This window comes from Oncorhynchus keta, unplaced genomic scaffold, assembly GCF_023373465.1.
Source record: "Oncorhynchus keta strain PuntledgeMale-10-30-2019 unplaced genomic scaffold, Oket_V2 Un_contig_8957_pilon_pilon, whole genome shotgun sequence".
In the NCBI taxonomy this organism is placed as follows: domain Eukaryota; kingdom Metazoa; phylum Chordata; class Actinopteri; order Salmoniformes; family Salmonidae; genus Oncorhynchus; species Oncorhynchus keta.
Window position 1 is genome coordinate 1 of NW_026290323.1, and position 11,685 is coordinate 11,685.

Consider the following 11,685-nt stretch of genomic DNA (forward strand, 5'->3'; position numbering starts at 1 on the left):
CAAAGCAGTTTGACAAATATAACAGAGTTACACATGGAGTAAAACAAACATGCAGTCAATAACACAGTACAAAAATAAGTCTATATCCAATGTGAGCAAATGAGGTGAGATAAATAGGATTGCAGGAAAAGTGCTCAGAAGGATGTGCGTCGTCTATAAAGGTTGTAACTCAACTCTGCTCGTTGTTTTTCTCAACAGTCAAGTCTCTCTCCTTTGGTGAGAATAGTTTCCAGGACAGCATAAACAATATTTCCTGCACCTCTAAAAACATACTTTTGGATTATAAACATGTAAATAATAAAAAAGGATGACTAAAATAGCCAATGTATCTTATACCACTGTATCATATACATCATAACCCAAGGGGGAAATTGCTGTTCAAGTGTTGCATATACACGTACATTGTTTAGTACCTAGGTATTATGCTACACGTTAGAATGTCAAATAAAAAAACTATATTGTATACATTAGAAATATAATCAAGTTTGACCTGCACCTGTATGCAGACGATACAGCTGTGTACTCTATCGCCCACCCTGCTGATCATGATCTATCTGAACAGTATGCTTTCATTATTTTGCAGGAAACCTTTATTGACCTTAAATTATTATTGAATACGTAAGTATAAGTTGTTTTCTAGAGTGTACAAACATGAATCTAATGATTGAAGTGTGTGTACATAGTATGGTGTATTTGTATAGACATTCAGCTGTCTTTAAAAAAAAATAACATATTGATGAGTTAGTTATGTAGGTCAATGAATTGCTCTCTTTGCCTTTGACAGGCTCTTTGACATACTGTAAACTCCCTCTGTAGCTAACATCTACAATAACCATTAGAAGTACAAGTCGGAGTTATCATACACCGTCTCAGGGATTGCTAGCTCTGGAAATTCCGTTGGTCTGTACAGAGTTCAGTAAATCAGCTCTTTGCAACTGACTTGTGGAATAATCTCCGAGCTTCTCTAAGCATTGATGTTTTGGTGACTCTAGGTTCATTCAGACTGCTGAATGAGGCCTGTTACAATTTACTTACAAAACCTTTAAAGGAGTTCATGAAACCATTCAGTCATGGATGTATGTAAACATATTTAATATGTATTGCTTGCAACAGATGACAACTGTTGTACATTGAATAGCCATTCATCACTGTTACACCTTCTTGATGTGATAGTTCTCTATGTCTGTGTGTGTGTGTGTGTGTGTGTGTGTGTGTGTGTGTGTGTGTGTGTGTGTGTGTGTGTGTGTGTGTGTGTGTGTGTGTGTGTGTGTGTGTGTGTGTGTGTGTGTGTGTGTTAGAAACAAGGAATGTGTGTGTGTGTGTGTGTGTGTGTGTGTGTGTGTGTGCGTGCGTGCGTGCGTGCGTGCGTGTGTGTGTGTGTGTGTGTGTGTGTGTGTGTGTGTGTGTGTGTGTGTGTGTGTGTGTGTGTGTGTGTGTGTGTGTGTGTGTGTGTGTGTTAGAAACAAGGTCCCTTGAATTGTGTCCATTTCAGGCTTTAAAAACAACAATTAAACAGCCATCTAAATAATGTTTCTCAGCCTAGTTTCCTATTTAGTTCTCTTTATATGTACAGACACAGAGCTTCCAGATGGCTCCAGCCTAAGGATTTTCAGGGCATGTACACACGGGAGATTAGAACCCCAAAGAAAAGATCCTAAAGGTATTTTCAGATTCAGGTTTATCATGACAGCCGCTTTATGAAAGGCCTTTACTATGGCTAAACAGCTTCTACACAGTTTATTAATTAATGCTGTGGGATGAAATTAGGTGTTTCTAGGAGGTCTTAAACAGATCTACAGTGAAACAAACATGTACACTTTCCACACATATTTATTGACTTTTAAAAAGACCACAGTAACATGACAGAATTTGTGCAAAGGCAACGAAATCTGCTAGGGGATATTAGATGTACAACAGTAGTATTCTGTAACAAGCAATACGTGTTAAACATGAGGCACATGCAATCATGACAGCTGCTTTATGAAAGGCCTTTAATTATGGCTAAACAGCTTCTACACAGCTTATTAATTAATGCTGGGGGATGAAATTAGGTGTTTCTAGGAGGTCTTAAACAGATCTACAGTGAAACAAACATGTACACGCTACACACATTTTTATTGACTTTTAAAAAGATCACAGTAACATGACAGAATTTGTGCAAAGGCAACGTAATCTGCTAGGGGGATATTAGATGTACAACAGTAGTATTCTGTAACAAGCAATACGTGTTAAACATGAGGCACATGCAATCATGACAGCTGCTTTATGAAAGGCCTTTAATTATGGCTAAACAGCTTCTACACAGCTTATTAATTAATGCTGGGGGATGAAATTAGGTGTTTCTAGGAGGTCTTAAACAGATCTACAGTGAAACAAACATGTACACGCTACACACATATTTATTGACTTTTAAAAAGACCACGGTAACATGACAGAATTTGTGCAAAGGCAACGAAATCTGCTAGGGGATATTAGATGTACAACAGTAGTATTCTGTAACAAGCAATACGTGTTAAACATGAGGCACATGCAATCATGACAGCTGCTTTATGAAAGGCCTTTAACTATGGCTAAACAGTTTTCTACACATCTTATTCATTAATGATGTGGGCATACCCAGGATTTACAGGCAGGACGTTTGATCTACCCAGGGAGGGAAAACTTACGGAGTTATGATGGAGCGGGCAAGCGTCTTTGAGTTGGTGAATTGAAACGGATAATGGTCGTGTCGCTCCCTTCAGTAACCACGAGCACAACCGTTCCTTGATTTTAACTGGCGGCTTTATTCGTAGTTTCAGTGAGAATTATCCCCTTCCGTGAGAACTATAAAGTAAATGAAAAATACAGTTAAGCACACTCTTACAACCTTATCTTACGAGTGACTTATTAGCTTGGTATAACTCTGAAGTGCTTACATACATAACAGTTTAACCGGTGTTATAACGGGTTCAGATTAAACACATGAATAAAGGAAAACATATCTCATTGGCTGCTTATTACAGAAGGGAGGAAATCAAACTTCACACTTATTATTCCTGGCATGAATTCACACTTCATCCTAACATACACTCTTCAACCTTTATGAACTACACCCGATGACATGAAAACTTAGTTAACGCAGCGCAGGATTGCCTTCCCTCCAAAAGTGTGTTTCTACAATAAGGATCCCCGTTACAACAGTATTAGCTACATACTTCCGCTTGTATTATCATTTCCCCCGCACAGCGGACACATAAACAATTCAAACAAAAGACAACGACATAACCTGTAAGTCTAACTGTCAGTTACAGGTCGGGGCTAACAGGACCCTTTATCTGTAAGAAATAGTCAACATTTTGGAATGTGTTAAAATGTAGGTACTAAATCTTTTGAATTAAATCACTGGTTTTAAAAATGTATCTCACGCTTTATAGATAGGGGCAGAGGTAATTTCATATATCGGTTTAGGGGGGTTATTAACTTTATGTAAAACAATATTCACTCAAACAACACCGCTTAGAGCAGCTTGGAGATTATTAGCCATGTAAATGGGGAGCAAAAGAGCGGATTTAACCAACTCTGTACAAACCCCGACAAGGGGTATGATAACTCTGACGCGTACGTCTAATGATTATTGTAGATGTTTACAACTGAGGGATATTTTAACCCTAAACCTCCCACAATAACTATTGTCTATTGTTAGTCTCAGTGACCTTACTGACAATATCCCTGTTTAAAACAGCTCAAAATACATTGTTGGCTAGAGTTTTCATACATTTACATTTACATTTAAGTCATTTAGCAGACGCTCTTATCCAGAGCGACTTACATGTCTTTCATTATGCAGACATTTGTTTTATTAGACTATATTCTCATTAGAATACGGTTGTCACCCCTTGAGGCTTGGTGCATGTACAAAGAAAAAGTACCAAATTCACTGTTAACTAAAATAATGGCAATGCGTGTAGTCGTGTTAAGGTTTTCATTGTTTTCTTGTCAGAGTTATGGTTTTGCATATGACTGTGCATTATATGCTGTCGTAATAGGATTGAGGATCAGATCAAGCTGTCACGATCTTCATGGGTAATAAGAAGCGGACCAAAGCGCTGCGTGGTGTGAATGCATCGTTTTAATGGATGACGCAAACACAAAGTAAAGTGAACAAGCCACTAAATGAACAACTACCGTGACGCTATATACCAAATGTGCTGACACAAGCACCTAACAGACAATCACCCAACAATGACAACAAAGGCTACCTACTAAATATGGTTCCCAATCAGAGACAACGACTAACACCGGCCTCAGGGTTTTCAATAAATCAGGCCAGACACAGAAAAAGACAAACTAGACATACAGCATAGAATGCCCACTCAGATCACCCCACCATACCCAACAAAACCTATAAACATACATAGCAAACTATGGTCCGGGCGTGACACAAACCTATTGGGAATTCTTGATCAATCAAAATGTACCTGTTTTCCGTATAGAATGACTTGTATACATATTATATTACAACTTGTTTGTGTTTTGGCTTAGTGGTTGTTCTTTACTAACTAGAAAAACTCAACAGTGTAAGTCTGAGAAACATTATTGAGCTGGTTGGTTTATTGTTGTTGAACGCTTGACATGTACACACATTGAGAAGTGATTTTGCAGCAACAGTTTTAAAGTGGGTAATCGTATCATATATATATATATATATATCCTTGCATATCCTTGCATGTTTGAATTAGAGCTCCTTTAAAGTGTTTTAGATTATGATAATAATGTTATATTATTTTTATAATAATACATATCTGCAAACCAAATGTATTTCTGAAAACCCTTTTTGCATCTTCAATAGTTGTAGATGTTCCAACGTTCGTAGACCTTCATACAAAAATACCTAATACTGTCTGTTTCATCGGTTCCTCTGATGTCGTTCAGAGTCCCTAATGCATCCAAGTCACCCGTTGTGTCCGTTGTCCATCATACCTAAAAATAATAATAAAAATAAAAATAAAACGTTGTCCCCCTGTTTAAAAACACAAATAACTCGGGTACAGTCGCTTCCCAATCACCTATGTCCAGTAGCCTTCAGAAATATCTATTAGGCGGGATTCACTTATTCACATCTCTTTTTAATCTGTCCTGGCAGCTAAATATTCGGGGGCTGTGGGTTTGCGCTAAAGCTGTGGTAACATAGTGTTAAATTATATGCTCCACGTTCTGTTCCTAACTATCGAAAGTCCGGAATGAGTTTCGGGAGATATACAAGGTGTTGCATACAGGATATTTGGTTTAGAGAACACAGGCTGTGAATTCAAACAACAGGAGGGGATGTCGTTACATTCTGTCTGCAAACGGGGTGTGTGGGGGCCGCAGATTAGATATATCTATGTTTAACCCCGCTGTTCGGCTGATATCTCGACATGCCTTATGCATAATAGTGCACACCTTGGTTTCAAACGATTCTCTACAGATAAGAGTTCTGGGACCCCTGGTTGAACACACCCACACCCTTTGTTTTTGAAAACACACACACACTCCTGCTGCTCCGTCACACGCACACTCACGCACGCACCCGGATTTTCTGTCTTTTTTTCTTCGTGACAGACCGGGTTGATGGCTGGAAAGGACATTTTCCCTTCGTTAAAGGGTGAGATATTGTTTTAAAACCATTGATTTAAGACCAAAATATATAGTACTAACTTTTTAAAGACATGTTCGAATTAATTACCAAATTGTACTACTATTTAAACATGCATCATTAGTGTTTTTATGTAAAAACATTGGAGACCTACAGTTGTACATTATTACAAACTTTATAACATACCATTGTAGGAAAGACTATAAATTGCTTCTGAGAATCTACGTATAACAGTCGCTTCCCAACCCCTATGTCCAGTAGCCTTCAGAAATATCTATTAGAGGGATTCACTTATTCACATCTCTTTTTTTTTATCTGTCCTGGCAGCTAAATATTCGGGGCTGTGGGTTTGCGCTAAAGCTGTGGTAACTGTATTAAAGTATATGCTCCACGTTCTGTCCTAACCAGGGGGTGTTTCGAGACATTTTTTGTTTTATAATGGTTACATGTTCATTACACACCTATGCATTCTATATTATTAAGTAGGCTGTTGGTCTTTGAGGTCCGTTATGTCAATTTGCCTTTATACATCTCATTGACCTACTGTCAACTCCTCAGTTGTAAACATCTACAATAATCATTAGACGTACGCGTCAGAGTTATCATACCCTTGTCGGGGTTTGTACAGAGTTGGTTAAATCCGCTCTTTTGCTCCCCACTTACATGGCTAATAATCTCCAAGCTGCTCTAAGCGGTGTTGTTTGAGTGAATATTGTTTTACATAAAGTTAATAACCCCCCTAAACCGATATATGAAATTACCTCTGCCCCTATCTATAAAGCGTGAGATACATTTTTAAAACCAGTGATTTAATTCAAAAGATTTAGTACCTACATTTTAACACAATCCAAAATGTTTACTATTTCTTACAGATAAAGGGTCCTGTTAGCCCCGACCTGTAACTGACATTTAGACTTACAGGTTATGTCGTTGTCTTTTGTTTGAATTGTTTATGTGTCCGCTGTGCGGGGGAAATGATAATACAAGCGGAAGTATGTAGCTAATACTGTTGTAACGGGGATCCTTATTGTAGCAACACAAGGGAAGGCAATCCTGCGCTGCGTTAACTAAATTTTCATGTCATCGGGTGTAGTTCATAAAGGTTGAAGAGTGTATGTTAGGATGAAGTGTGAATTCATGCCAGGAATAATAAGTGTGAAGTTTGATTTCCTCCCTTCTGTAATAAGCAGCCAATGAGGTATTTTTTCCTTTATTCATGTGTTTAATCTGAACCCGTTATAACACCGGTTAAACTGTTATGTATGTAAGCACTTCAGAGTTATACCAAGCTAATAAGTCACTCGTAAGATAAGGTTGTAAGAGTGTGCTTAACTGTATTTTTCATTTACTTTATAGTTCTCACGGAAGGGGATAATTCTCACTGAAACTACAGAATAAAGCCGCCAGTTAAAATCAAGGAACGGTTGTGCTCGTGGTTACTGAAGGGAGCGACACGACCATTATCCGTTTCGAATTCACCAACTCAGACGCTTGCCCGCTCCATCATAACTCCGTAAGTTTTCCCTCCCTGTGTAGATCAAACGTCCTGCCTGTAAATCCTGGGTATGCCCACATCATTAATGAATAAGATGTGTAGAAAACTGTTTAGCCATAGAAGGCCTTTCATAAAGCAGCTGTCATGATTGCATGTGCCTCATGTTTAACACGTATTGCTTGTTACAGAATACTACTGTTGTACATCTAATATCCCCTAGCAGATTTCGTTGCCTTTGCACAAATTCTGTCATGTTACTGTGGTCTTTTTAAAAGTCAATAAAAATGTGTGTAAAGTGTACATGTTTGTTTCACTGTAGATCTGTTTAAGACCTCCTAGAAACACCTAATTTCATCCCACAGCATTAATTAATAAACTGTGTAGAAGCTGTTTAGCCATAAGTAAAGGCCTTTCATAAAGCGGCTGTCATGATAAACCTGAATCTGAAAATACCTTTAGGATCTTTTCTTTGGGGTTCTAATCTCCCGTGTGTACATGCCCTGAAAATCCTTAGGCTGGAGCCTCTGGAAGCTCTGTGTCTGTACATATAAAGAGAACTAAATAGGAAACTAGGCTGAGAAACATTATTTAGATGGCTGTTTAATTGTTGTTTAAAGCCTGAAATGGACACAATGCCAAGGGACCTTGTTTCTAACACACACACACACACACACACACACACACACACACACACACACACACACACACACACACACACACACACACACACACACACACACACACACACACACACACACACACACACACACTCCTTGTTTCTAACACACACACACACACACACACACACACACACACACACACACACACACACACACACACACACACACACACACACACACACACACACACACACACACACACACACACACACACACACACACTTGTTTCTAACACACACACACACACACACACACACACACACACACACACACACACACACACACACACACACACACACACACACACACACACACACACACACACACACACACACACACACACACACATATTCAGGTCTTAAAGATGGCTTGTTCTGGACATTTATAATGCCTATGCCCCAGATCCATAACCCAGGACATTCCTGCTTCATAGATAACAACCATAAGGGAGATAAAACTGGGGGGTGGGGGGACATGTACGGGCCCCAAAAGTTCAAACACTCAAACACCACCCTCCCCAGTTCAACCAGCCCCCCTAGACATCAAACAACAGACCTACTTCAAAGCATAACATAAAGCTATAAAATAACACACACCCTCTAACACGTGAACACAGGAACAGGGGGGGGCGGGCCGGAGGCCCATATTCAGACATGTACACGTCATCAGGTCATAAGGTCAGCAATCAATAATTTTTGACACATGCCGTATCCTATTACTCTCTCTTACCACTTTTACTTTAGGGGTTCTAATCCCCCTCTTTCAAAATTCCCACTGTGAACAAATCTTTAACATTCATGATCCTTCACTATATGTATCCCTAAACTACCAACAATAACTATTGTCTATTGTTATTCTCACTGACATTACTGCCAATATGAAAGTCTTATAGCTAGCTAAATACAATGTTGGAGACAGTTGTCATGTCTTTGGTTATGCACACATTTGTTAATTAGATTGTATTTCTCATGAAATATAATCTAATATAATCCCCCCCCCATTTTTAAAAGGGTTAAGATGAAACAGGTTTTAAACAGTTGGTTCAAAGACACTTGGGGTTCCACTTGTGTGTAAGGAACCCCCTAGATTAGCCTACCTTTTATCCATTAAATATGGACAGCTGAGAATTCTTTCTAAAGGGTAAAGGTGAAAAAGGTGTAAATCAGGGTCTTCAAAGACACTCCACACCCACACACCCCAAGGGGGAGAGACAGAGGTACAGATGTCAAGATATGTAATTAACTGAAGGTATTTATTTGAGAAAGGTCCAGTCTTTGCTCTTTTCGTCATTACCATGCTAATGATTTCAAGTTGGATTTATCTGTATCTGTTTAAGACACTGAATACATGTTTAGCATATTTACTACATTTATTCAGTATGTTGTTTTTTCTCTGTGAAGTAAGTTCATTTTAAGTTATGTGACTTGTTTTATGTAGATACAACATTTCAGTGTCAACACACAGCAACCAAAAACCTGATCCAATTTCGCATATTCATATTGAGTTTGCAGCATATTTGCAGTAAACAATAGAATATTCACCACAAGTTTCCCAAGATTCTTTGCCAAGTTCAATAAACAATAAACATCAATGACAATAAACATCAACATGCTACCTGTAGAGGCCCTGTGCTGCATCCAGACTCATGACAATAAACATCAACCTGCTACCTGTAGATGCCCTGTGCTGCATCCAGACTCATGACAATAAACATCAACCTGCTACCTGTAGATGCCCTGTGCTGCATCCAGACTCATGACAATAAACATCAACCTGCTACCTGTAGATGCCCTGTGCTGCATCCAGACTGCAAGCCTTTCTGTCCCAGGGAAGCTTCCTTTCGGAATCCAGCACCTCTCTCAGACTGCCCTTCTCACAAAACTCCATGACAATGAGGTAGTTTGGATTGGGTCCTGCGGGACAACCACGGTAGAGAATAGGATTATTAAATGCAACAAGGGCACATCATCATCACATTTTGATATCATATTCTGAATTCACATTTTGGTTTGGTGAATGGCGCTGGAGGGGATGGCTGACGTTTTACATGCTCCCAACAAACTGCTATTTTGTTCGTTTTTTTTGCGTAATTTGTAACTTATCTTTGTACTTATTTTGTACATAATGTTGCTGCTACCGTCTTTCATGACCAAAAATAACTTCTGGACATCAGAACAGCGATTACCTACCTCGAACTGGAAGAATGTTTTTTCTTTAACTAGTCAGACGCGAAGGATATACTGCCTTCTTGGGAACGGGCCCAAATCCCCGTCATTTATTTGAAGAAAAGATGGATAAAAAGAGGGCGGAGGTCGGGCTGCCTTCTGAGAACTCATCGGCGAGTGAGAACTCCCACTGCCATCCGTTCTATTGTTCAACGTGCAATCATTGGGAAATAAAATGGATGACCTACTATCAAGATTATACTACAAACGGGACATTTAAAAACTGTAATAACTTATGTTTCACCGAGTCGTGGCTGAACGACGACATGGATAATGTAGAGCTGGTGGGATTTTCCATGCACCGGCAGGCCAGAGAAGCTACATTTGGTAAGACGAGGGGTGGGGGTGTGTGTCTATTTGTCAATAACAGCTGGTGCGCAATGTCTAATATTAAAGAAGTCTCGAGGTATTGCTTGCCTGAGGTAGAGTAACTTATGATAAGCTGGAGACAACACTACCTACCAAGAGAGTTCTCATCTTTATTCATAGCCGTCTATTTACCACCCCAAACAGATGCTGGCACTAAGACCGCACTCAACCAGCTGTAGGCCATAAGCAAACAAGAAAATGCTCATCCAGAAGCGGCGCTCATAGTGGCCGGGGACATTAATGCTACCTCATTTCTACCAGCATGTCACATGTGCAACCAGAGGAAAGAAACTCTAGACCACCTTTACTCCACACACATAGATGCATACAAAGCTCTCCTCCGCCCTCCATTTGGCAAATCTGACCATAATTCTATCCTCCTGATTCCTGCTTACAAAAAAAAAACTAAAGCAGGAGGTACCAGTGACTCGCTCAATACGGAAGTGGTCAGATGACGCAGATGCTACGCTACAGGACTGTTTTGCTAGCACAGACTGGCACAGACAGGAATATGTTCCCGGGATTCATCCATGGCATTGAGGAGTATACCATCTCAGTCCTTGGCTTCATAAATAAGTGCATTGATTACGTCGTCCCTACAGTGACCGTACGTACATATCCAAACCGGAAGCCATGGATTACAGGCAACATCCGCATCGAGCTAAAGGCTCGAGCTGCCGCTTTCAAGGAGCGGAACACTAATCTGGACGCCTATAAGAAATCCCGCTATGCCCTCAGACGAACCATCAAACAAACAAAGTGTCATGGGCAGATTGTGGACTACAGGAAATTGTGGGCTGAACAGGTCCCCATTAACATCGACGGGGCTGTAGTGGAGCGGGTTGAGCATTTCAAGTTCCTTGATATCCACATTACCAATGATCTATCATGGTCCAAACACACCAAGACAGTCTTGAAGAGGGCAAAACAACACATTTTCCCCCTCAGGAGACTAAAAAGATTTTGCATGGGTCCCCAGATCCTCAAAAAGGTATACAGCTGCACCATCAAGAGTGTCCTGACCGGTTGCATCACCGCCTGTTAGGGTAACTGCTCGGCATCTGACCGTAAAGCGCTTCAGAGGGTACTGCGTAAGGCCCAGTACATCACTGGGGCCAAGCTTCCTGCTATCTAAGACCTATTTTTTATTTTTTTTTCACCTTTATTTAACCAGGTAGGCAAGTTGAGAACAAGTTCTCATTTACAATTGCGACCTGGCCAAGATAAAGCAAAAACAAACATACAGTCAATAATACAGTATAAACAAGTCTATATACAATGTGAGCAAATTAGGTGAGAAGG

General features: G+C 39.9%; 1 long non-coding RNA gene across 1 annotated transcript; it reads left to right on the forward strand.

Moving 5' to 3' along the window:
- Nucleotides 1–6,660: 6,660 nt before the first annotated feature.
- Nucleotides 6,661–7,584, forward strand: LOC127927017 (uncharacterized). Its single transcript, XR_008125942.1, has 2 exons — nucleotides 6,661–6,812; nucleotides 6,971–7,584. It is a non-coding gene; the product is annotated as an uncharacterized LOC127927017 (long non-coding RNA).
- The last annotated feature ends 4,101 nt before the right edge of the window (nucleotides 7,585–11,685 follow it).